This window comes from Symphalangus syndactylus, chromosome 12 (assembly GCF_028878055.3).
Source record: "Symphalangus syndactylus isolate Jambi chromosome 12, NHGRI_mSymSyn1-v2.1_pri, whole genome shotgun sequence".
Taxonomy (NCBI): Eukaryota; Metazoa; Chordata; class Mammalia; order Primates; family Hylobatidae; genus Symphalangus; species Symphalangus syndactylus.
The window spans coordinates 80,476,040-80,500,791 of record NC_072441.2 but is presented as its reverse complement, the minus strand read 5'-3'; the positions used below and the strand labels follow the sequence as shown (position 1 = coordinate 80,500,791).

General features: G+C 39.9%; 1 pseudogene; it reads left to right on the top strand.

Annotated features, from left to right (window-relative positions):
• Window positions 1-23,686: 23,686 nt before the first annotated feature.
• On the top strand, window positions 23,687-24,355 carry LOC134734687 (pseudouridine-5'-phosphatase-like; annotated as a pseudogene).
• Window positions 24,356-24,752: the final 397 nt, after the last annotated feature.

Below are 24,752 nucleotides of genomic sequence, written 5' to 3'. Positions count from 1 at the left end.
TTCTGCTGAAACAGTTAATTGGTGTGAAAAGGGACACGTGCTGGTGGCTGCCTGATTGGGTGTCCCTGGCAACTCTTTTTGTTTGTCTTTTTGGTTTTCTTTTTTTTTTTTTTTTTTATTATTATACTTTAGGGTTTTAGGGTACATGTGCACAATGTGCAGGTTTGTTACATATGTATCCATGTGCCATGTTGATTTCCTGCACCCATTAACTCGTCATTTAGCATTAGGTGTATCTCCTAATGCTGTCCCTCCCCCCTCCCCCCACCCCACAACAGTCCCCAGAGTGTGATGTTCCCCTTCCTGTGTCCATGAGTTCTCATTGTTCAATTCCCACCTATGAGTGAGAACATGCGATATTTGGTTTTTTGTCCTTGTGACAGTTTACTGAGAATGATGTTTTCCAGTTTCATCCATGTCCCTACAAAGGACACGAACTCATCGTTTTTTATGGCTGCATAGTATTCCATGGTGTATATGTGCCACATTTTCTGAATCCAGTCTATCATTGTTGGACATTTGGGTTGGTTCCAACTCTTTGCTATTGTGAATAGTGCCGCAATAAACATACGTGTGCATGTGTCTTTATAGCAGCATGATTTATAGTCCTTTGGGTATATACCCAGTAATGGGATGGCTGGGTCAAATGGTATTTCTAGTTCGAGGTCCCTGAGGAATCACCACACTGACTTCCACAATGGTTGAACTAGTTTACAGTCCCACCAACAGTGTAAAAGTGTTCCTATTTCTCCACATCCTCTCCAGCACCTGTTGTTTCCTGATTTTTTAATGATGGCCATTCTAACTGGTGTGAGATGGTATCTCACTGTGGTTTTGATTTGCATTTCTCTTATGGCCAGTGATGATGAGCATTTCTTCATGTGTTTTTTGGCTGCATAAATGTCTTCTTTTGAGAAGTGTCTGTTCATGTCCTTTGCCCACTTTTTGATGGGGTTGTTTGTTTTTTTCTTGTAAATTTGTTTGAGTTCATTGTAGATTCTGGATATTAGCCCTTTGTCAGATGAGTAGGTTGCAAAAATTTTCTCCCATTCTGTAGGTTGCCTGTTCACTCTGATGATAGTTTCTTTTGCTGTGCAGAAGCTCTTTAGTTTAATGAGATCCCATTTGTCGATTTTGGCTTTTGTTGCCATTGCTTTTGGTGTTTTAGACATGAAGTCCTTGCCCACGCCTACGTCCTGAATGGTATTGCCTAGGTTTTCTTGTAGGATTTTAATGGTTTTAGGTCTAACATATAAGTCTTTAATCCATCTTGAATTAATTTTTGTACAAGGTGTAAGGAAGGGATCCAGTTTCAGCTTTCTACATATGGCTAGCCAGTTTTCCCAGCACCATTTATTAAATAGGGAATCCTTTCCCCATTTCTTGTTTTTGTCAGGTTTGTCAAAGATCAGATAGTTGTAGCTATGCGGCATCATTTCTGAGGGCTCTGTTCTGTTCCATTGATCTATGTCTCTGTTGTGGTACCAGTACCATGCTGTTTTGGTTACTGTAGCCTTGTAGTATAGCTTAAGTCAGGTAGCGTGATGCCTCCAGCTTTGTTCTTTTGGCTTAGGATTGACTTGGCGATGCGGGCTCTTTTTTGGTTCCATATGAACTTTAAAGTAGTTTTTTCCAATTCTGTGAAGAAAGTCATTGGTAGCTTGATGGGGATGGCATTGAATCTATAAATTACCTTGGGCAGTATGGCCATTTTCACGATATTGATTCTTCCAACCCATGAGCGTGGAATGTTCTTCCATTTGTTTGTATCCTCTTTTATTTCATTGAGCAGTGGTTTGTAGTTCTCCTTGAAGAGGTCCTTCACATCCCTTGTAAGTTGGATTCCTAGGTATTTTATTCTCTTTGAAGCAATTGTGAATGTGAGTTCACTCATGATTTGGCTCTCTGTTTGTCTGTTATTGGTGTACAAGAATGCTTATGATTTTTGTACATTAATTTTGTATCCTGAGACTTTGCTGAAGTTGCTAATCAGCTTAAGGAGATTTTGGGCTGAGACAATGGGGTTTTCTAGATATACAATCATGTCATCTGCAAACAGGGACAATTTGACTTACTCTTTTCCTAATTGAATACCCTTTATTTCCTTCTCCTGCCTGATTGCTCTGCCAGAACTTCCAGCACTATGTTGAATAGGAGTGGTGAGAGAGGGCATCCCTGTCTTGTGCCAGTTTTCAGAGGGAATGCTTCCAGTTTTTGCCCATTCAGTATGATATTGGCTGTGGGTTTGTCATAGATAGCTCTTATTATTTTGAGATACGTCCCATCAATACCTAATTTATTGAGAGTTTTTAGCATGAAGTGTTGTTGAATTTTGTCAAAGGCCTTTTCTGCATCTATTGAGATAATCATGTGGTTTTTGTCTTTGGTTCTGTTGATATGCTGGATTACATTTATTGATTTGCGTATGTTGAACCAGCCTTGCATCCCAGGGATGAAGCCCACTTGATCATGGTGGATAAGCTTTTTGATGTGCTGCTGGATTCGGTTTTCCAGTATTTTATTGAGGATTTTTGCATCAATGTTCATCAAGGATATTGGTCTGAAATTCTCTTTTTTGGTTATGTCTCTGCCAGGTTTTGGTATCAGGACGATGCTGGCTTCATAAAATGTGTTAGGGAGGATTCCCTCTTTTTCTATCGATTGGAATAGTTTCAGAAGGAATGGTACCAGTTCCTCCTTGTACCTCTGGTAGAATTCAGCTGTGAATCCATCAGGTCCTGGACTCCTTTTGGTTGGTAAGCTATTGATTATTGCCACAATTTCAGAACCTGTTATTGGTCTATTCAGAGATTCAACTTCTTCCTGGTTTAGTCTTGGGAGGGTGTATTTGTCGAGGAATTTATCCATTTCTTCTAGATTTTCTAGTTTATTTGCATAGAGGTGTTTTTAGTATTCTCTGATGGTAGATTGTATTTCTGTGGGATCGGTGGTGATATCCCCTTTTTCGTTTTTTATTGCATCTATTTGATTCTTCTCTCTTTTCTTCTTTATTAGTCTTGCTAGCGGTCCATCAATTTTGTTGATCTTTTCAAAAAACCAGCTCCTGGATTCATTAATTTTTTGAAGGGTTTTTTGTGTCTCTGTTTCCTTCAGTTCTGCTCTGATTTTAGTTATTTCTAGCCTTCTGCTAGCTTTTGAATGTGTTTGCTCTTGCTTTTCTAGTTCTTTTAATTGTGATGTTAGGGTGTCAATTTTGGATCTTTCCTGCTTTCTCTTGTGGGCATTTAGTGCTATAAATTTCCCTCTACACACTGCTTTGAATGTGTCCCAGAGATTCTGGTATGTTGTGTCTTTGTTCTCGTTGGTTTCAAAGAACATCTTTATTTCTGCCTTCATTTCATTATGTACCCAATAGTCATTCAGGAGCAGGTTGTTCAGTTTCCATGTAGTTGAGCGGTTTTGAGTGAGTTTCTTAATCCTGAGTTCTAGTTTGATTGCACTGTGGTCTGAGAGACAGTTTGTTATAATTTCTGTTCTTTTACATTTGCTGAGGAGAGCTTTACTTCCAACTATGTGGTCAATTTTGGAATAGGTGTGGTGTGGTGCTGAAAAAAATGTATATTCTGTTGACTTGGGGTGGAGAGTTCTGTAGATGTCTATTAGGTCCACTTTATGTAGAGCTGAGTTCAATTCCTGGATATCCTTGTTAACTTTCTGTCTCGTTGATCTGTCTAATGCTGACAGTGGGGTGTTAAAATCTCCCATTATTATTGTGAGGGAGTTTAAGTCCCTTTGTAGGTCACTGAGGACTTGCTTTATGAATCTGGGTGCTCCTGTGTTGGGTGCATATATATTTAGGATAGTTAGCTCTTCTTGTTGAATTGATCCCTTTACCATTATGTAATGGCCTTCTTTGTCTCTTTTGATCGTTGTTGGTTTAAAGTCTATTTTATCAGAGACTAGGATTGCAACCCCTGCCTTTTTTTGTTTTCCATTTGCTTGATAGATCTTCCTCCATCCCTTTATTTTGAGTCTATGTGTGTCTCTGCACGTGAGATGGGTTTCCTGAATACAGCACACTGATGGGTCCTGACTCCTTATCCAGTTTGCCAGTCTGTGTCTTTTGATTGGAGCATTTAGCCCATTTACATTTAATGTGAATATTGTTATGTGTGAATCTGATCCTGTCATTATGATGTTAGTTGGTTATTTTGCTCGTTAGTTGCTATAGTTTCTTCCTAGCCTCGATGGTCTTTACAATTTGGCATGTTTTTGCAGGGGCTGGTACTGGTTGTTCCTTTCCATGTTTAGTGCTTCCTTCAGGAGCTCTTTTAGGGCAGGCCTGGTGGTGACAAAATCACTCAGCGTTTGCTTGTCTGTAAAGTATTTTATTTCTCCTTCACTTATGAAGCTTAGTTTGGTGGGATAGGAAATTCTGGGTTGAAAATTCTTTTCTTTAAGAATGTTGAATATCGGCCCCCACTCTCTTCTGGCTTGTAGAGTTTCTGCTGAGAGATCAGCTGTTAGTCTGATGGGCTTCCCTTTGTGGGTAACCCGACCTTTCTCTCTGGCTGCCCTTAACATTTTTTCCTTCATTTCAACTTTGGTGAATCTGACAATTATGTGTCTTGGAGTTGCCCTTCTCGAGGAGTATCTTTGTGGCGTTCTCTGTATTTCCTGAATCTGAATGCTGGCCTGCCTTGCTAGATTGGGGAAGTTCTCCTGGATAATATCTTGCAGAGTGTTTTCCAACTTGGTTCCATTCTCCCCATCATTTTCAGGTACACCAATCAGACGTAGGTTTGGTCTTTTCACATAGTCCCAAATTTCTTGGAGGCTTTGTTCATTTCTTTTTATTCTTTTTTCTCTAAACTTCCCTTCTCTCTTCATTTCATTCATTTCATCTTCCATCAGCGATACCCTTTCTTCCAGTTGATCGCATCTGCTACTGAGGCTTCTGCAATCTTCACGTAGTTCTCGAAACTTGGCTTTCAGCTCCATCAGCTCCTTTAAGCCCTTCTCTCCATTGGTTATTCTGGGTATCCATTCTTCTAATTTTTTTTCAAAGTTTTTAACTTCTTTGCTATTGTTTTGAATTTCCTCTCGTAGCTCAGAGTAGTTTGATTGTCTGAAGCCTTCTTCTCTCAACTCATCAAAGTCATCCTCCATCCAGCTTTGTTCCGTTGCTGGTGAGGAACTGCGCTCCTTTGGAGGAGGAGAGGTGCTCTGTTTTTTAGAGTTTCCAGTTTTTTTGTTCTGTTTTTTCCCCATCTTTGTGGTTTTATCTACTTTTTGTCTTTGATGATGGTGATGTACAGATGGGTTTTTGGTGTGGATGTCCTTTCTGTTTGTTAGTTTTCCTTCTACCAGACAGGACCCTCAGCTGCAGGTCTGTTGGAGTTTACTAGAGGTCCACTCCAGACCCTGTTTGGCTGGTTGTCAGCAGCAGTGGCTGCAGAACAGCGGATTTTCGTGAGACCACAAATTCAGCTGTCTGATCGTTCCTCTGAAAGTTTTGTCTCAGAGGAGTACCCGGTTGAATGAGGTGTCAGTCTGTCCCTACTGGGGGGGTGCCTCCCAGTTAGGCTGCTCAGGGGTGAGGGATCCACTTTAGGAGGCAGTCTGTCCGTTCTCAGATCTCCAGCTGCATGCTGGGAGAACCACTACTCTCTTCAAAGCTGTCAGTCAGACAGGGACATTTAAGGCTGTGGAGGTTCTTGCTGAGTTTTTGTTTGTCTGTGCCCTGCCCCAGAGGTGGAGCCTACAGAGGCAGGCAGGCCTCCTTGAGCTGTGGTGGGCTCCACCCAGTTCGAGCTTCCTGGCTGCTTTGTTTACCTAAGCAAGCCTGGGCAATGGCGGGCGCCCCTCCCCCAGCGTCGCTGCCGCCTTGCAGCTTGATCTCAGACTGCTGTGCTAGCAATCAGCGAGACTCTGTGGGCATAGGACCCTCCGAGCCAGGTGCGGGACACAATCTCCTAATGTGCCGTTTTCCAGGCCCGTTGGAAAAGCGCAGTATTAGGATGGGACTGACCCGATATTCCAGGTGCCGTCTGTTTCCCCTTTCTTTGACTAGGAAAGGGAACTCCCTGACCCCTTGCGCTTCCCGAGTGAGGCAATGCCTCGCCCTGCTTCAGCTCGCGCACAGTGCGCTTCACCGACTGTCCTGCACCCACTGTTAGGCACTCCCTAGTGAGATGAAACCCGTACCTCAAGCAGAAATGCAGAAATCACCCGTCTTCTGTGTCGCTGGGGCTGGGAGCTGGAGACTGGAGCTGTTCCTATTCCGCCATCTTGGCTCCTATCGTCTTTTTGGTTTTCTATATCACTACCCCAAGCCCAATTATTGTAGGGCTTTGCTCTAGTTTGGCTTGCCACTGAATGAGACACATTCAGTTCATTCAGTAAATTCAATCCCAAATAGCTATTGAGCATTTTACTAGATTCCCTAACTGTGCAAACAGATGTAGTGTGCTATGAAGTTAAGAACAGAGGTTTCGAGTCCAATAGAAATCGATTCCAATCTTGGCCCACCTACTTAACTTCCTGTGTGACTTGAGCCTTGGTTTCCTCACTTTAAAATTTCAATGATATCTTCTTTATCAATTGCCTGTAAGGATTTGTGGGGTGGCTGGCATGGAACCTGGTGTGTTGTAGGCACTAGAGAACTGAAGACACAACTCATGCCCTGAAAGAGCTTGCAATTAGGCAGGGATAGAGGGAGGTGCTTAGCTATGCATGTAACAATGATTCAGTGTAACAATATTTGCTGATCACTTCATGTACACCCAGGGCTGTAACAGACGATGGTAAGACCCTAAGAAAGAAAACACAATGGAGGTTCAAAAGAGGGGCAGATCACTTGAGGTAGGGCAAGACAAATGTCTTCATTGCAGAGAAGGCATCTGTCCTGGATTTTAATGAGTGATAAGAATTTAAATAGACAGATTAATATTGTCCTTGTCCTTAAAATCTCACTTCATACTTCATCTCCATAAAGCCATTCCCTACTCCTACCTTAGTCATCAACTTTTCCACTCCACCTTTCTGCTCCTATTATTCTCAATCCTCTATTGTGGAATTCTAATTCATTCTGCTTATTTTAAAGTTCATAATGCACTAAAAGCAACAATTAAACAAATACCAAAACCCCTCTCTCACACCACTCACAAAAATTAACTTGAAATGGATAATAGACTTAAATGTAAGACTGAAACCATATAACTCCTAGAAGAATGCAAATCAAAACTACCTAACATGTAGGCTAGCACCTACATGTCTCCTGTTTTCTTTGAGACCCAAGCAGAAAATGAATTTGCACCATTTTTATTAGCTAACTTATTACGAGACTTACTAAGGCAGTAGGAGCCTAACTTGAATTGAGCACTTACTGAGTACTATTGTTAAAATAAAATCTCTTAAAAAGTAACTTGCAGTGTGCCTTTCATGCTGAATCATAATCTCCCTAAAACCAAGGAAAGCATTGGTCTTATTCATTTTTAAGGCCCAGCAACACAATGCCTGCTAATAAAAGCAACATCGTACATATGTACCTTGGGGCTGCAGTTCAGAAGCCTTAGATTCATGCATTCATTCAACAAACACTGATGACAACAACTTTCTGGACACTGTGCTTGGCACTAGGGGTACAGGTGCCAGATATCTTCTATCAAGGATTCACAATCTACGAGCAGGAAGACAATCACAATTCCATGTGATTAATCCAAGAGAATAAAACAATTATTTACAAATAGGAGTAAAAAACATAACCACTACTAGCTTTCCCTGAGCATTGAAGTGTGGCAGGCACAGTACGGAGTGCCACATGTATCCTTATTCCATATAATCCTCTCATGAACTCTAATAACTTAGATGCTTTTTATCATGTCCATTTATCATATGAGAAAGCTGAGGCTTACAGAGATTAATAACTTACCCAAAGTCAAATATCTTCTAAGTGGAGAGAAAAATCATTCAAATCCATGTCTGACTTCAGGAGTCTATGTTTCTAAATCCCTTCTTTGCCTCCCAAACCAATGAAAAGAGCCTACACAATGGGTCCTGCAATCCGTGGAGCAGAGTCTTTTATGTAAGTAAATCAAGCCAAGTCTTTGATAGAACAGCCACACATAAGACATGATGCACAAACATGAATCATGCCATCCCTGCCCTCAGAGTTCATAGCCTACTAAGAGATGTAGTATATTTAAATCACACATTTAATTCAAAGAATACTGTGCTAGGCCTATAATCAAGCACAAGGGCCAAGGGAGCACAGGTAAAGAGAAAATTACATCCGGTTGGGGAATACTAGTGGGACACTTGCTGGAAGAAGCATTTGACCTGAGCCTTTGAGAATGAGCGGGTTTTAGAGAAGCAAATGTGAGTGAGGAGGAAAAATGAAGGTCATCAGCTTTAACAACAATAGGTATGAGAGATATGGCTGGGGCTTTCATTGATTCTAATCATAACAGGAAGACAGCAAACTATAATTGCAATACCATTCAGGACATAGGCATGGGCAAGGACTTCATGTCTAAAACACCAAAAGCAATGGCAACAAAAGCCAAAATTGACAAATGGGATCCAATTAAACTAAAGAGCTTCTGCACAGCAAAAGAAACTACCATCAGGCCGGGCGCGGTGGCTCACGCTTGTAATCCCAGCACTTTGGGAGGCCGAGGCAGGTGGATCACGAGGTCAGGAGATCGAGACCATCCTGGGTAACACGGTGAAACCCTGTCTCTACTAAAAATACAAAAAATTAGCCGGGCGTGGTGGTGGGCGCTGTAGTCCCAGCTACTCGGGAGGCTGAGGCAGGAGAATGGCGCAAACCCAGGAGGCAGAGCTTGCAGTGAGCCGAGATCGTGCCACTGCAGTCCAGCCTGGGTGACAGAGCGAGACTCCGTCTCAAAAAAAAAAAAAAAAAAAAAACAAAACTACCATCAGAGTGAACAGGCAACCTACAGAATGGGAGAAAAATTTTGCAATCTACTCATCTGACAAAGGGCTAATATCCAGAATCTACAAAGAACTCAAACAAATTTACAAGAAAAAAACAACCCCATCAAAAAGTGGGTGAAGGATATGAACAGACACTTCTCAAAAGAAGACATTTATGCAGCCAACAGACACATGAAAAAATGCTCATCATCACTGGCCATAAGAGAAATGCAAATCAAAACCACAGTGAGATAGCATCTCACGCCAGTTAGAACAGCAATCATTAAAAGGTCAGGAAACAACAGGTGCTGGAGAGGATGTGGAGAAATAGAAACACTTTTACACTGTTGGTGGGACTGTAAACTAGTTCAACCATTGTGGAAGACAGTGTAGCGATTCCTCAAGGATCTAGAACTAGAAATACCATTTGACCCAGCCATCCCATTACTGGGTATATACCCAAAGGATTATAAATCATGCTGCTATAAAGACACATGCACACGTTATGTTTATTGCGGCACTATTCACAATAGCAAAGACTTGGAACCAACCCAAATGTCCATCAATGATAGACTGGATTAAGAAAATGTGGCACATATACACCATGGAATACTATGCATCCATAAAAAAGGATGAGTTCATGTCCTTTGTAGGGACATGGATGAAGCTGGAAACTATCATTCTCAGCAAACTATCGCAAGGATAAAAAACCAAACACAGCATGTTCTCACTCATAGGTGGGAATTGAACAATGAGAACACTTGGACACAGGAAGGGGAACATCACACACCGGGGCCTGTCGTGAGGTTGGGGGAGGGGGGAGGATAGCATTAGGAGATATACCTAATGTAAATGACGAGTGAATGGGTGCAGCACACCAACATGGCACATGTATACATATGTAACAAACCAGCACGTTGTGCACATGTACCCTAGAACTTAAAGTATAATAATAAAAAATAAATAAACAAATAAATAAAAATATAATTGCTTTAAGGAAAAAAAAGCACGCTAAAGCAACCTTAGGTTAAATTAATAGAAGTAGTATCTAGATAGGAAGAAAATAGAACTCTCTGCTCTGTCACTGCTCAGTCCACACATTATGAGGAACATTGCAAGCTGGAGTTCTAAAGGATCATGATAAGGACTTCTCTGCTAGAGAAGACTTATAGAAGGTTAGAGGCTTTTGCAAGTATCTGAAGGCTGTCATGTGGAATGAGGAGCTATTCAACATTGCTTGAGAGAGGCAACAAATACAAGTTTAAAAGAAGCGCCACTGCACTCCAGCCTGGGCGACAGAGCGAGACTCCGTCTCAAAAAAAAAAAAAAAAGAAGGCAATTTTACCCATTTTAAAGAGACATGCCCTTATATTTATAAGCCCACTATTTCAGGAAGTAGTAATCTTCTCATCACTTGCCCTGCATAAGAAAATGCTGCATGGCCACCAGACAGGATTACCACAGAGGGGCTTTTGCAATGGGTGGGATTTGAGTTAGATTATTTCTAAGTTAAACTAGATGATCCAACTCCATGATTCAATGATTTAAAGGGGTCATCTAGGGCAACCTCCCACATAACCCAGAAAGCTCTGCCTTGACATCATTGCCAAATGGTCTCCCAGCTTCTGCCAGAACGTAGTTTTAAAATAATAAAGCTATGAGATATTTTCACTATGTATCTTACTCCCACTTACGGTATAGCCAGATGAGTTTGTGGTGAGTCAGTTGAGAAATAGAAGCAGCCACACTTGATACCTAATCCCTCTACATGTCTGAGCAGAGCACTGAGGGGCTTGTAAATCACACCACAGTTGCTGTCCTAGTAGGTCCAATGGTCTATGCAGCTACTGCCCATATGCTTGCTCTGAAAAAATTCAGCCAAGCTCTTTTGGGAAACATCTATACTTCCAATCCTGCCAGCCTCTTCAGAGAGTTATTTCCCCACATTTACAAGCTAAAATGGTCTAATTCTTCTCCCTTCATTTGTCTTTGAAGTTCAAAGAAAGGGTCCTCTATTTTTATAAAATTTGCTCCCAAGAAAGATAGGAATTTCCAGAAGACTAGGAGTCACATTCAGGAGCTTGAAATAAGATTCAGTGAACTACTAAACACTCCTCTTCTTTATAATTCGTTTCCTTTGAGGGGGAAAAAAAAAAAGCCAGAAAGCTGAAGAGCCATCTCTCCATGGAAATTAAGAAGACTTTTCACCACAATTTGATTAAATAAAACTCTATAAAGAAACCAACAGGAAACTAGTATAAGGAAAGGAGTCAGATTCCTCGACAACCTACTGGGTCTTTACCAGCTTGAAATATCCTGGCCATTGATAAGTATACTTTATTCAGCATTTATTTGTTAAGTTATTCATTCAATAAATATTGAGTGCCTACTATGTTCCAAGAACCATGGCACCAGGGATATAACAATTTTTAAAAACAGACAAAAAACATGGTCCATATACAGTTTACATCCTAATGAAGAGATAGAAGGAAATAAATAAGTAAAATACGTATTATGTCAGACAATGATAATGCTACAGAAAAAATAATAAAGCAGTGAAGGAAAATAAGGAATGTTGAGGGTCACAACTTTAAGATGGCCAGTGAAGGTCTTCTGAGAAAGTAACATTGGAGCAAAAATCTGAAGAAGGTAAGAGAAAGAACCAAATGAATATCTGGCAGAACATTCCAGGGAGAAGGGACAGCAGCTGCAAAGGCCCCAAGGCAGTAGCATGCCAGATGTGTTCAGAGAACAGCAAAGAGGCAAGTGGATATAAAGTGAGTAAGGGTGTAGTCATAGGACATGAGGTAAGAAAAGTAACTCTGCAGGCCCACTAATTGTTCAGGATCTGGTTGGCTTAAGAGCTTTAGATTTTCCTCAGAGCAAGGGGAAGAGTCATCAGGTGGTTTTGCCTCAAACCTTTCTCATTTCCTGCACCTAGGATTTTCCCTTATGTGTTTGAAGCCTACAGATCTGGACTAGATGATACTGACTCAAGTGACATCTCATGCCTCTGCAGGCTGTCATCTGACCCTTGGTTCTGCTCAAAGGTCCAGAGGTCCTGTCACCTAGGAGCACCATCATCAGGGATGCAGCACTTGGTTAACCAGCATGAGACAGCCAACGTTATGTGGCTACCTAAGAATCACAAGAGCCAACTAAGCTAAACAGGGTCAGAAAAGAAACAAAATATAATTTCTGTCTTCAAGGGGTTTATAATCCAATTGGAAAAATCAAACAAGTACACACATACATACACACACACACACACACTTTGGAATGCTTGCAAACAACCAGCTACAGGTGTAAAATTTAATAACATCACTCTATGGAATATCACATGTACAACATGATGCTTTGTTATATGTATACTTTGTTAAATGGTCACCACCCATCAAGTTAATTAATACATCCATCACTTCACATAGTTACCTTTTTTGAAGTGAGAACATTTAAGACCTACTCTCTTAACAAATTTTAAATATACAATACAGTATTATTAACTATGTTCAAACCATGCTGTACATTAGATTTTCAGAACTTATTCATCCTGCATAACTGAAACTTTGTACCTTTTGACAAATACCTCCTAATATAGTTCATTGTTAGTATACAGAGATGCAACTGATTTTTGTATGTTCATTTTGTATCCTGCAACTTTACTGAATTCATTTATTAGTTCTCACGGCTGTTTTTTTTTTTTTGGTGGAATCTTTTGGGTTTTCTATACATAAAATTATATCATCTGCAGAGACAATTTTACTTCACCCTTTCCAATTTGGATGACTTTTATTTCCTTTTTCTTGCCTAATAGATCCAGATAGGACCCCAATACTATGTTCAATAGAAGTAGCGAGAATAAGCACATTTGTCTTTTTCCTGATCAGAGAGAAAAAGCTTTCAACTTTTCACCATTAAGTATGATATTAGCTGAATGCTTGTCTTATATGGTCCTTATTGTGTTGAGGTACATTTCTTCTATATCTAGTTTTGTTAAGAGTTTTTACCATGAAAGGATGTTGAATTTTTTTCAAATGCTTTTTCTGCAGCTTTTGAGATGATTGTGTGATTTTTTTTTCCTTCACTCTGTTAATCTGGTATATCACATTCATTGATCTGCATATATTGAATCATCCTTACATCCAAGGAAAAATCTCACTTAACCATGGTGTATCATCCTTTTAATGTGTTAGCAAATTTGGGTTTTTAGTATTTTCTTGACAATTTTTACCTCTACATTCATCAGAAATTTTGGCATGTAATTTTCTTTTCTTGCAGTGTCCTTATCTGGTTTGGTATTAAGGTAATACTGGTCTCATAAAAGATGTTGGAAGTGTTCCCTTTCCTTCAATTTTTGGGAAGAGTTTGAGAAGGATTGCATTAATTCTTCTTTAAATGTTTGTTATAATTCACCAGTGAGGAAATCAGGTCCTTGGCTTTTCTCTATGCTAGGTTTTTTAAATTACTGATTCAATCTCCTCACTTCTTGACCAGTTCAGATTTTCTATTTCTTGGTGAGCTGTGTGTTTCTAGAAATGTATCCATTTCTTCAAGGTATCTAATTTGCTAACTTATAATTGTTCATAGTAGTCTCTTCTAATCCTATGTATTTCTGTGGTGCCAGTTGTAATGTCTCCTCTTTCATTTTCAGTTTTATTTATCTGAGTCTTCTCTCTTTTTTTCTTAGCCTAGCTAAAGGTTTGTCAGTTTTATATTTTCAAAAAAAAAACCATCTCTTGTTTTTGCTAATCTTTTCTATTTTTCTAGTCTTAAGTTTATTTATTTCTGCTCTGGTCTTTGTTTTTTCCTTCTTTTTTCTAACATTTCATTCTTTTCCCACTTCTTTCAGGTGCAAAGTGAAGTTTTTTGAGATCTTTCTTTTTTGTTAATGTAGAAGTATATCACTATAAACTTCCCTCTTAGAATGGCTTTTGCTGTATCCAATTAGTTTTGGTATGTTGTGTTTTTGTTTGTCATTTGTCTCAAGACTTTAAAAATTTTCTCTTTGATTACTTCTTTGACCCATTAATTGTTTAGGAGTATGCTGTTTAATTTTCACATATTTGTGAATTTTTCAGTTTTTGCCCTGTTATTCATTTCTGGTTTCATACCATTGTGACCTGAAAAGATACTTAATATTATTTTAGTCTTCTTAAATTTGTGAGACTTGTTTTGTGGCCTGACATATGAGCTTTACTGGAGAATGCTCCATTTGCTGCTGTTAGATGAATGTTTTACATGATGTTTGTTAGGTCCATTTGCTCTATCGCGTTAAGTCCACTGTTTTCTTACTGATTTTCTGTCTGGATGATCTTCCCATTGTTGAAAGTGGGGAATTGAGGTTTCCTCCTATGATTGTATTGTTATCTATTTCTCCCTTCAGTTATGTTAATATTTGCTCACTCTCTCTCCGATATTGGATATATATAAATTATTATATCCTCTTTATTAATTGACCCATTTATTATTATATAATGACCTTTGTTTCTTGTGACAATTTTTGACTGAAATTCTGTTTTATCTGATATAAGTATAGTCTCCTCTGTTCTCTTCTGGCTACAATTTGCATGGAATAGCTTTTTTCATCCCTTTGCTTTCAGCCTATGCATATCCTTAAAACTAAAATGAGTTTCCGGTAGGCAGCATATAGTTGGATCTTGTTTTAAAAAAAAAATTATTTCAGCCAGTCTACATATATTAATTGGAGAATTTAAAGTAAGTGTTGACAGATAATGACTTACTCTTGCCACTTGTTCACTGTTTTCTGCCTGTTTTGTAGTTATCTTATTTCTCCCTTCTCTCTTCTTGTCTTCTTTTGTGATTTGATACTGTTTTATAGTAGTATGCCTGATTCCTTTATTTTTATCATTTGTGTATCTACTGTATGTTTTCCGTAATTATCATGAAGCTTACATAAAATATCTTATAGTCATAATATTCTATTTTAAGTTACAACAGCAACTTTGACCACATACAACAACACTTTAACTTCTTTTCCCTCAAAATTGCATATTATTGATAACACAATTAACACATTTTTCATATTGTGTATCTATTAAAAATTATTGTATTGTTATTTTTAATACTTTTGTCTTTTACTTTTTATACTAGAGTTAAAAGTGATTTATGCATCACCAATATTGTATTAAAGTATTCTGAATTTCACTATATTCTTACCTTTATAGTAAGTTTTACACTTTCATATGTTTTCCTGTTGTTAGTTAGTGTGCTTTAATTTCAACTTGAAGAACTCCCTTAAATTTTTTTGTAAGGTAAGTCAAGTGGTAATAAAGTTCCTCAACTTTTGTCTGGGAAAGTATATTTTGCTTCTTCCTTTCTGAAGGACAGCTTTTTTGGGCATGATATTCTTGGTTAGTAATTTTTTTTCTTTCTTCACATTGAATATATCATGCTATTCTCTCATGGTCAATATGATTTCTGCTGAGAAATGTACTGATAGTCTTAAGGAAGTTCCTTTGTAAGTTGCTTTCTCTTGCTGCTTTCAAAAGTCTATTTGCCTAACTTTTGAGGATTTTATTACAATGTGTTTTAGTGAAGTTCTGTTTATGTTTAATCTATTTGGAGTTGTTTGGGCTTCATATATGTGAACAGTCATTTCCCTACCCAGATTTGGGAAGTTTTCTGTTGTTATTTCTTTTTTTTTTTTTTTTTTTTTTGAGATGAGGTCTCACTCTGTCACCCAGGTTGGAGTACAGTGTTGTGATCTTGGCTCACTGCAACCTCCACCTCTCAGGCTGAAGTGATCTTCCCACTTCAGCCTCCCAAGTAGCTGGGACTACAGGTCCATGCCACCATGCCCAGCTAATTTTTTGTATGTTTGATAGAGACTGGGTTTCACCACATTTCCCAGGCTGGTCTCAAACTCCTGAGTCCAGGCAATCCCCCCATCTTGGCCTCCCAAAATGCTGGGATTACAGGCATGAGCCACTGTGCCTGGCCTGTTGTTATTTCTTTAAATAGGCTTTCTTCTCCCATTCTCTTTATCTGCTCCTTCTGGGAATCCTATGATGCATAAATTGCCTCACTTGATAGTGTCCTATAAGTTGCACAGGATTTCTTCACCATTTTTTATTAATTTTTCTTTTTGTTCCTCTGATTATGTAATTTCAAATAACTTGTCTTCAGGCTTGCTAATTCTTCTGCCTGATTGACTCTACTTTTGAAATTTCCTATTGAATTTTTTAGCTCAATCATTGTGTTCCTTAGCTCCAGAATTTCTGTTTGGGTCTTACACATGGTTTCTATCTCTTTGCTAAAATTTTCACTTTGTTAATGTGTTACTTTCCTAATTTCATTTAGTTGTCTATCTGTGTTCTTTTGTAGCTCACTGAGCTTCTTTAAGATAATCATTTTTTAATTCTCATGGTTATTTTTAAATCTATGAACTGTCTGGCAGTTCATAGATTTCCATTTCTTTGGGATTATTTGTTGGTGCCTTATTTTGTTTCTGTGGTTGTGTCATTTTCCCCAATTATTCATGATCTCTGTGGACTTTGTGTCAATGTCAGCACATTTGAAGAATTAGGCACCTTTTTCAGTCTTTGCAGACTGGCTTTTGCAGAGAAAGCCCTTCATCAGTCAGCCTATCTAGAAATTTTGGGTGACCCAGCTGGCAGGGTCCTTGGGTAGGCTTAATGCTGAAGTCCTCTGGTGGGCTATGCTGGTGTGTGGGTCAGTGGGCATGTGGGTCCTGGTGCCTGGGTCCACTAGACCTGGGCATGACTAGAGTTTGGATACACATGGGCAAGCCTGGCACCTATGTTTACAGAGGCCAGCCTGGAGCCTGGATCCTCTGAGTCTGACTTGGTGCTGGCATAGGTCTTCAACCTGCATCCACAGGGATGGGACTGAAGCCTGGGTCCCTGGGGACCAGCCTGGAACCTGAGTCTGTAGGTGCTTAGCTGAGAGTCTGGGACCATGAGGGCTGGCCTGGCACTGGGGTGCATCTGGTGACTGGGTATAAAGGAGCATGTCTGGAGCCTGGTTCCATAAGCAGTGACCTGGCACTGAGCAGGCCTGGAGCTTGGGTTTGCAAGAGCCAGACTGGAGTTTATGTCTGCAGGGGCCAAACTTCTCCTTGGGCCCATGGAGGTTGCCCTGGTACTGAGGTCCATGGCAAAGTCAATTTCTCCTTTCATTCTCCTTCCCTCATACGAAGAGTATCTCTCCATACAATGCTGCACAGGCTTGGGTAAGGAGTGACATGATTAATGTGAAACTGTCCCTTCTACCCTCTCCAATGTGTCTTTTCTTATTTCTGCACTGCACCCAAGTGTTATAATCTCTAATTTGGATTCCTTAGCTTTTAAGAAGTTATCTTCATGTGTGGATGATTGCTCAATGGATATCTGTGAGAAGATGAGTGCTGGAAGCTCTTATTCTTCCATCTTGCTGATGTCATTCTCCCACATATGTAGCTTTTTACATTCTCAAAACTCATATCAATCCTTAAAAGTTGTTATTGCTATGAACATCTTATAGATACAGACACTAATGCACTTTAGTGACTTCCTCAAGATGTTCCAGCTTATTAACATGTAGCAGAACCAGGACTTGAACTCAAATCTTCAGAGTCTAAGTCCAGGACTTTTGGCACTGTCTCACAGCTGGGCCATTTTTGACATAGAACTAAATGCATAAGGGAGTATCTAAAGGAGAGTAATTAGAATTGGGTAAAATTGATCAGATATTTCTTAGAGGAGGAGATTTTGAGCCAAACCTTAAGTTTGGGCTGAATGTGGATTGACATCCTCAAGAAGGGCAGAAATCCTAAGCATCAGGAGTAGTTTGAGCAGAGACACAGATGAGCATCTACCAACTTAAATGCAGGAAAAAGCAAACAAATTAGGTGGCTATAGGAAAGAGCCATGTTAAGGAGTAACTGAAGATTGATTAGAAGAGCACTGCTCGTTGCTTTCTTCTTGACTTCTCACACACTTAGTGTCCATAATGCTCCCTTCTCTCTAGGCTCTCTTATTCCTCTGGAAATGTCTTAGGCTTCTCCCTCATTTAGTCATCTTTAATGAGGCATTTCCTGCTCCTTTCAGTCAAGTGCTTTTCAACCCTTGCTGCCACTTTATCATCTGGAGAGTTCTGAAACACTGGTGCTTGGGTTCTATTCCTAGAAATTCTAATTTTATAGGTCAGTGGTGTGACCTTGGAAATCTGGATTTTTAAAAGTTCCCCAGGTAGTTCTAACACACAGCTAAAGGTGAGAACCACTGACCTACACACTTCCTCTGGTCAATCTCATCTTCTTATCACATTCCTCCTAATGGCTTCCAAATCTATATCTCCAGCCCAGATTTCTCTCCTTAGTTTCAGATCTAGGTATCCTACTACCTCCTGGATCCCTTTACCTAAGTGTCTCACAAGCATCTTAAACTCAATATGCACAAAATTGAACATCTCCTTCTATATCCTTCTACCTGTATACAATCCTACTGTCTTCCCAGCTGCTCGAGCCAAAACCCCAGACTTCCCCAATTATTTCCTCTTCCTTACCTTCTATATCCAATATGTCAGCAATCCCTATGGGTTTCTATTTCTTAAAGTTTTCCAATTCAAATGATTTTTTCTCAGCCCAACTGCAAATATCTTAGTTCAACCCTCCATTTCTCACCTATTTTACTACAACAGATTCCTAAGTGACTTCACTGTACCCTACCTTGCCCTCCATCAACCCATTCTCAATGCTACTGCTACAAAGACCTTTCTAAAATTCAAATCTGATTATGTCATCATCTCCTGCCCAATATCCTATAATTGTTCTCCATAGCCTGTGGGATAAAATCTACCTTCTTTACCTCTGCTCACAAAGTCCTTCATGATCTCCTCTCCTTAGTTCTCCCAACTTCAGCTCCCATCCCATTCTACCTCACACCATATACCCAACTTGTCCGACAGGATTTGTCACAAGCACCACCTTCTCTAAGCTACCTTCCTTAAGCCCACTGTATGGGTGAGGTGTCCCTTCAGTGAGCTCCCATAATGCCCTCTATCATAGCCTTTATTATCCTGGGTTAAAATAATGGGTTGACCTGGATGACTCCCTGACCACACTGTAATCTCCTCAAAGGTTAAGATCACATATTATTCCTCTTTACATATCTGATTCTTTGCATATTACAAGTGCTTAATTAAGGCTTGTTGAACAAATGAGTGAATGAATAATGGCTGAGGAAGGCCAGCTGTTAAGGAAAGTTTACAACTGACTGACAATTGTACATTTAGCAACAGAAGGTCACTGTAAGCTTTTTTATCAGAAGAATGACATAAATGAAAATAATTAAGGAAGAATGATTTGATAATAGAGAATATGGTACAAATTTGTCACCACATGAGGGACACTGTATAAATCACTAAACTTCATGAGCATCAGTAGAATGGAGGGCTCATTTAAAAGAGTTGGAATATCATTATCTGTGGTGCCTACTTCATACAGTGTTGCAAACATAAAATAAAATAAAATTTTTGAAAATGTTCTGAATCCATAAATCACTAGACAAGTGTAAGAAATTATAATTATGCAAATAAGAGGTGTAGCCACCAAAGAGTTTTTAGTAAAACCCAAAACAGCACGGCATAGTGAAAAAGAGCATGGGTGAAATGACAGCTCCACCCCTTCATTATCATGTAACTTTCAGCAGATCATTTGGCCTTTCTATGCCTCAGTGTCTTCATCTACAAAATATGAATACTACACTCATAGGTTTATTATGTTATTTTTGTATCTTGTATATAGCATGACAAATGGAAGGCATTCAATAAATTATACTTTTCCTTCTATCTTGAGCAACCACTCTACACTTGTTCTTATGACATATTATCCCAAGCCTCTGACACAGGGACCAGAGCCCAGAGAAATTGGGGTAGATAAAAGAGTTGCACCTACTGAAACTCGTATTAGTACTTAAGTAGAAAGAGAAGTGGGAAACTCTTGGCAACTGAGTGAGAACTACAAGGAGATAATGGGGTAAATCGTGCTTCAGATAAATGAATTACATCAAAGATTAACAATGGTTGGGAGAGGGTAACAAAACAACTTTGGAAACCGATTTCCAAGCAGGTAGGTCCATGGGAAGGAATGAACAATAGGTGTGGGGTCTGGAAGTGAGGTCACGTGGGAAGAATCTCTCACTCACATCCCTCTTTCTCTCTTGTGCTTATGGGTCACCCTGTGGCCTCAGGCAAGTCCTTCCAATCTCTGCCTCCATCTTATGCTCTGAAAATGCACATTGTGATAGCCAAGCACAGTAGAAAACTAAATGGCTTGTCTTCCTGACAGCACAAAGCTGCTGAGATGTCAGATCCTGATGGTCTGACATAAAGAATATTCTAAGATGCCAGTCCTGGAGTTCCTGGGCACATGGTAAGAAAAGGCCAATGGAAGAACAAATCTTCAGCAATATTTTTGAATTTCAGCCAGTGGGTATTTACTAAAGGTTAATGAAGAGACATTGTCCTGAATCCTAACACATAGTAGGAAAAAGATTTAATGCAAAAATGTAAAATAATCAGACAATACCTCAGAGTCACAGAAACTGATTATCAATTGACAGATAACGGAAAGAGAACACAAAACTCACAGCATTCACAGTGGTTTCAAGGAAGGAAATGTTCCACATGAAGATTTGTGAAAGCAAAAAGCCTCTACCAATTACACACATAGGAGTCTCTTCTTGACATCACCTCTCTCTTCATGGATCTGTTCCCAGGATTCTGTGTTTAGAGACTAAAGAAAGAAAAAGAACATGAAGAAACTTAACATTTCTCCTCTTGCTTTTTTCCTATAAATTCAAAAGTACCTTAGTTCAGCCCTCTATCAGTTTATGATCTCATTCCTTCTAGCACACCCCACTCTCCACCCCAAAGAGGAAGCTGGAGTCATTATTGTAATTTTATAGACAGATACCTGGGGCCCAGAGAGTTTAAGCGACTCATGTAAGGTCACAGAGAATAGCAATTTCTCAGCTGGACACATATACGAGACCCCTGGGCTCTCAATTTACCACATGGCCAGCTAGAATATATTTAAAAATTAACAATTGCTGAAAAACAAATTTTTACATCGTGATGCCATCTTGTACAAAAAAAAATACACAAAGACCATTCTTATTATTTTGAATTATTGATAAAAATGACTTCAAGACATTGTCCATAATATAGTACAATATATATCACTTGATATATGCTCCTAAGGTCTCCATGGTAACATATGTCCTAACACATACCCTATAGTCAAAACTCACTTATTACATCACAGTTGGTGTAATGGGACAGGGCCAAAAAGAAAAGTTCCGTTCAGAAGACATCTAATTTATTTTCTGGGTTTGCCTACAAATTCATATCTAAATAGTTTATGCAGTAAGGAAGATATTTTACCTGTGCTTCCTATGAGAATTTTGGAGACAGCATTTTCTCCTGTTCTATGACTCCAAGGAACAGAACGAAGCCCAGGAAGGAGCCACAGAAACAAGGAAGTGGACTGCATGCTGCCTGTCTGAAAGAGGCATGCTCAGTTGCATTTTCTCAGGGGTGTTCTACAGAATGTCACTATCAGAAGATAGGTCGGGGATGGGGAGGGGAGAGACAGTCAGTGGTCTACGAGTTTCAGAAATGCTTTATCTATAGCCCCCCTTTGGAAACCCTATACACCCACATACACCCTATACATGCATAATAAACAAATAAATAAATAAGTTGTTTTAATTTGCTTAATCCCAAGTTCCCAAATTTAGTTAAAACTAGAGCCTGAGGTACCTGAATACCTAGGAAGATCCCACGAAACTGGTGTCGTAACTAGAAACCTATGAAGTATAAGACATTATTATGATACCACCTCCAAGCAAAAGAGAGTTACCTTGAGCTCCTCCAAATGGCCTCTAATGAGTATTATCAGAACCACCCATCACCTGTGCCCTTCTCTAAATGCCTGGAACTTGGAATCACTTGTTCAGGACCAATTCTTTCTTTTGGAAAGTAGAGGAAAAGAGGGTATGTAAAAAAGGGAGAACCAAGAAGAGAGAGAGGAATGACAGAACTCTTCTACTTTTGATTCATCAAATTCTTGACAGCAAAAACAAAATTCACACTGGAAGACAAAACACAAATTTCAAACCACAAAATCTACTACCTTCCATATCTGTAAGGTACCATTTCATTAGCTATAAATCTCCATGGCTCCTATATCAACTAATTGATCGACCTAAAGGAGCAGACTTCATCTGTCCAATCCAGCAAGTTAGAACCAAAGCTCAGCCACTGGGTGACCTCTGACAGGCAACTTAACCTCAGAGTGGCCCCATTTCCACACCTGAAAGCAGAGGAAGTAGCCCTTCTGTCAGACTGGGCTGGATAGGGAACAACTAATAAAAAGAGGATCGTAAAACCCTTTGAAATACAATCAGTGTCCTGTAAAAACTTAATAATTATAATTAAGCTGTAGCTAGAAGTCTGCGAGGTCCATACATGACAGTCAGCAGTCATTGTGCTGGTATCTGATAAGAGGACACCCTCTGCTCCGGTGCCATCAGCTGCACAAACTGGTCTTGGCTGTGTCTGATTTCTTCACACAAAGTTGTCAGAGGAAAAATATTGCTGCAGTCAAGTTGTCTTGATCTAATCATCACCATGTTTCATTAGAGATAAAATCCTGCCAGCCTCCTAAAGATCATGAACCTCTGTTCCCTGTGGCTGGGGAGACTTCCTTTATGAAACTAGCACCTGCTGCAGAAGCCACCCCACTGCAGAGCATAGGTTTGTTCTAACCACATCAGAAGGGGCAAAAGCACTCACCAAACTACAGTGGGGGCGGTAAAGACAACATCTTCTAACTGGTACTTTCCATAGCAAATTATTATCTCCATGCAGGTAACAATGAATTAAAGTAGTAGTATTGAATAATGGTAGAGTGTGGGTTTTAGAGGCTGACAGATCTGGATTCAAATTCCAGCTCTGCCACTTGCCAACTTAATTGACCTTAGATAAGTTACTTAGCATCACAAAGAGTCAGTTTCTCCATCTACAAAATGAGACTATTCATGCTTACTATACAGGATTGGTGTAAGAATTAAATAACAAAGACAATAGTTACTTTTGTTTCTGGCTTATAGTGATTGATGATGATAATGATGATCACAACAAAAAATAGAGTCCCCATCACCATGTCTCATAGGCCAAAACTTCCCTCACTGAACTGGAGATGAAGGGCAGACGTATATTTGGCCATATTTGAGTTCTCAGAACCTGAACCAATGTCCATTAAATTTAATTAGACTGAATTGATCATATAATGCTCAGTGCAGAAGATCAGGATGAAATATGTCAGATGCTTGGATTAGAAAGGTGAGGTCTCCCTCCCAGCTAACACAGTGAAACCCCATCTCTACTAAAAATACAAAAAGTTAGCCTAGCATGGTGGCACACACCTGTAGTCCTGGCTACTCAGGAGGCTGAGGCAGGAGAATCGCTTGAACCTGGGAGGTGGAGGTTGCAGTGAGCCAAGATCATACCACTGCACTCCAGCCTGGGTGACAGAGCAAGACTCTGTCAAAAAAAAAAAAAAAAAAAGAAAGAAAGAAAGAAAGAAAGAAGAAAAGAAAGAAAGAAAGAAAGAAAGAAAGAAAGAAAGAAAGAAAGAAAGAAAGAAAGAAAGAAAGAAAGAAAGAAAAAGAAAGAAAGAAAGACAGACGAGGTCTCTCTGCTCCTCACTCCCACCCAGGTGGAGAAGGCAGCACCATGGGAGCACCCCAGCCCCCCACCGCAGCCCATCACCCACCTCATCTTTGACATGGATGGCCTTCTTCTGGATACTGAATGGCTATATTCAGTGCTGTTCCAAGAAATACGTGATTGTTACGAAAAGAAATACAGCTGGGATGTAAAGTCCCTGGTAATGGGTAAGTAGGCATTAGAGGCCGCACATATTATAATAGACATCTTGCAGTCCTGATGTCCAAGGAGGAGCTGGTGGAATAAAGCCAAACGAAGTTAAAGGAAGTGTTCCCTACAGCTGTGCTCATGCCAGGGGCTGAGAATCTCATCCTCCACCTGCAGAAACACAGCATTCCCTTTGCCATGGCCACCAGCTCAGGGTCTGCCTCATTGGAGATGAAGGTGAGCCAACACAAGGAGTTCTTCGGCTTGTTTTCTCACATTATGCTGGGAGATCACCCTGAAGTACAGCACAGCAAGCCAGACCCCAACATCCTCTTAGCTTGGGCCAAGTGGTTCTCTCCCTGTCCTCCTAGGGAGAAGTGCCTCATTTGAAGGTGCTCTCAATGAGGTGGAGGCAACCCTGGCAACCGGGATGCAGGTGGTCTTCGTTCTAGACAGAAACTTGAGCTGAGACTTGAGGAGAAAAGCCACCCCGGTGCTGAATTCCCTGCAGGACTTCCAGCCTGAGCTGTTTGGTTTGCTCCTCTATGAGTGAGAGGGAGGGCCGCCCCCAGCCCACTCTCATGGTCCACACTGCTGGGGGAAAGGGAAAGGAAATCAACAACTCCCAAATCCCAGACTGCACAGTAATTTTAGCCTCCTAAGGTTTGCCTTTCCATCCTGTGTTGGCTTGCCCCACTCTAAAGTGTTGATGAAATGTCGCTTGACAGTTTAGAGAAACTTAGTGGAGACGAAAACAAAGCCCAGAACAAAAATTGAACTTGAATTACCATCTCAAAAACGAAGCTGATGGAGTATGTGATAAAGTGAATGTACATGCATATATATATACATATACATATATAGAGATACATATATATATATCTCAGTATGTTCATATGCATATAGGCATTACATGTATATGTATGTAGATATATGCATGTCTGTATATG